General features: G+C 38.1%; 1 protein-coding gene across 2 annotated transcripts in view; it reads right to left on the bottom strand.

The window, feature by feature from the left end:
• Nucleotides 1-3,016, bottom strand: part of ITGA2 (integrin subunit alpha 2) — a 67,587-nt gene that overhangs the window by 40,746 nt on the left and 23,825 nt on the right. The gene's annotated exons all lie outside the window — the stretch shown is intronic.

The following is a 3,016-nucleotide window of genomic DNA, read 5'->3' as shown; positions in this document are numbered from 1 at the left end:
GGGTCACCTGCTCATAAAAGGAGATCAGGCTGGTCAGACAGGACCTGCCCTTCCTAAACCTGTGCTGGCTGGGTCTGATCCCTTGTATATCCTGCAGGTGCTGTGTGATTGCACTTAGGATGATCTGCTCCATAACCTTGCCAGGCACTGAGGTCAACTTCATTAGGTCCTTAACGATACTGGAAAATTCAGCAGCATCGCTGAATGGCACACCACAGATAAGAATAAAGATGCTTTCACAAGACACAGCACCTAGGGCATTCAGGAGTAGGAGTCTTCTCCAGAACTGTGCAAAAGCTTTACTTGCATGTCAATACACTGTATTCACCAAGGGCAGCTTTGGTGGAGAAGAAGGGGAGAGAGCTTTTGGGGATCCATCTGCCTCAAATGTGTACTGTTTTTTAATGTGTCAATATGTCATAGGTCAGAAGAAATACAGCAAAGATACTAAGATGCATAAAAAGTTTAAAATATATATGCTGGGGATTGAGAGACAAATTACTTATTGTTCTATCAGTTAATCATTAACTGATTCCTTTTAAGTTATTCTTTTAACTGATAAGAAACATTTTCTACAGGATCTGCTTGGCAACAGTCAAACACTTTTGTCCGAACTTGAACACTACCACACCTTGATAACACTGAATCATAAAGAAAATACTGCAGGTAGTAACCATCTGCTGCATGAAGTCTGTAATCCTGAACAAGAACTTTAAGACTTTTGATAATTTGTGCCTGCAACACAAAGTGATTCTTGTTCTGTGACTCATTTCTTCATCTGCCATAAGGTTTCCCCTCCAATATCTGCTCCTCGGACTCCTCTATTTATAAGTGAAAGCCTTCACAAAACTGTTATTTAACCTCCTGGCAATACTGCTTAAGAACACCTATTTTTCAACATAACTCGCTGAAAGACTGAAGATGATCTCAAGGGATATAAAAAAATGAAAGAGATGACTGAAAAGCAGGGACTGGTTATTTGCTCCAGCAACAATATGATTTTGCTTTTCAAACAGAACAATCCATGGTAGTAATTAATTCATTTTGGGGACAGCAAAAGGACAAGTAATGTCCTCGTAGAATATGGATTTCATTAGAATATGGAGTTTCATTAGAAATCATCTTTCTCAGTTGGTCAATATGTTGCTTAAAGCAAAACTGTTGTACTCTAAAATTTTATAGATAGTTAATTCAAATATACCTTGCACTATAAAAAACCTCCAAATTTTCTGAAACTATTATATTTCAAAGCTATTGCTATATATCATATTACCTATCCAGGGATCATCTGATTTTACTGCTGCAATTTTATAGCTAGTTTGAATACAATGGCTATGACAAAAATACATCATTTTAGATGCACAAGAAAGAGTTTGAGACATTTTCAGCTTTCTCAAAGAAAATACTGCTAACTGCATTTCCTTTTTTTTTTTTTTACTTTATTTCACCTCAGTTAAACACAAACTTTAGAGCACACATAACATTATTCTGTTTACCAGTGGGAGTTCAATTTCAGATTCTATGTCGTGTGTCTGAATATTTTAAAAATGCATAACTTCTCAATTACCTTGTTCAAAAATGGTGATTTATGCAGGCTGCAGGAACAAGATTTTGTGTACTTTTAGCATCTCTAACCATGCAACTCAGGTTCATATAAATACCTTTCTATATAAAAACAAGCTACATTACATTAGCTGCAAGAAGCCTCTGATCTTGTTATTTTCTGAGTCTGTTTGAGCATTTCTGCACAGTGGAAACCAGAAGCATCACAGCTCTGGACCAAATAACCAACCAGAGAAACTACTCCACTGGTCATGTGCCAAACAAAAATATAACCTGAAAACACCTGCAGTGACACAGAGGGTTGGAGATGTCCATAGTGACTGACAGGTGTTGTGCTCTCCTGCCTTGTTAGGTACTACAGAGTTAGATATTGTTATAGAATTGGAGAAAGGGAGGGCTAGGAGTTTTCATGGAAACAGGAAACAGTTTTAAATGGATAGCAATGCTGCATGTGCAATATCTGAAACTAGATGAGCTTTTCAGCATTAACTGTCCAGCTGGACGTTGCACTGTGTACATTTATAAATACTTGCATGTTTTTCCTAAGTTTCCCAGAAGGCAAACATATTTCAGAGTCCTTGCAGGATGACAGCTACTGTTCAAAGAATGACTTTATGTCTTGGAAATAGCCCCTGCAACCACCACATCTGGTCATGAAACTCAGTGTAAATCTCTGCACTGCGCTGGCATTGCTCTGCAGCCACAGGTTATCCTGAGAGCCCAAAGCATGTAGTTTCACTCATAAACAGAGAGAGTACAAGAGGAGAAGAGGAAGAGAAGCATGCTAGACCACTGTTTGTCCCAAATCCAAGCTTAACTCCAGGTCTAACTCCAAGCCCTACTCCAACCCTCACCCTTGCTATTGGCATAAACTAGAGACAGTCATCATCCACAGTTTGCTAAAAGCAGTTCTCACCCTTTCAGCATGCACACTTCTGCTCATCCCATGAGCTTTATTTGGCTCCCATTCTCCCCAACTTCAACATTAACTTCAACTCAGACTTTTGTTTACACCAAGGAACCATCCCCTCTTTATACCCAATCCCCTTCTAGAACTTAAGATTCATATGAGAATTTTACTTTTACCAGCCCTGAAACTAACCTTGTAGTTGTTCCATGGTACAAAGAGGAAAATATAAGACAAACAAGATGAACTTTTCTAATTTTAAACCCAAATTTAAGTCTATGCCAACTGTGCCCAAAGTAGACCTAATTTTGTCTTTACTATAGCTTGTTCTCATAGTTCATTGGAAGTTATTTTATTAACTTATTTCGCTGTATTTCTTGTAGATTTGCAGGGTCTATGAATCTCAATGTCCACCTATGTTGTAAGCCAAAAAATGCCACTCCATACACAGAATGCAACACTTAGAACTATTACTATTTTCAGAAACAAACAGAGCTATTAAACCCCTTCCGCTATTTGACTTAACTAGACTAACCTGTCACCAAT

This window comes from Lepidothrix coronata, unplaced genomic scaffold, assembly GCF_001604755.1.
Source record: "Lepidothrix coronata isolate B3197 unplaced genomic scaffold, Lepidothrix_coronata-1.0 Scaffold31, whole genome shotgun sequence".
In the NCBI taxonomy this organism is placed as follows: domain Eukaryota; kingdom Metazoa; phylum Chordata; class Aves; order Passeriformes; family Pipridae; genus Lepidothrix; species Lepidothrix coronata.
Note: the sequence above shows the minus strand (reverse complement) of the source record. Positions and strands in the feature narration are given on the sequence as shown.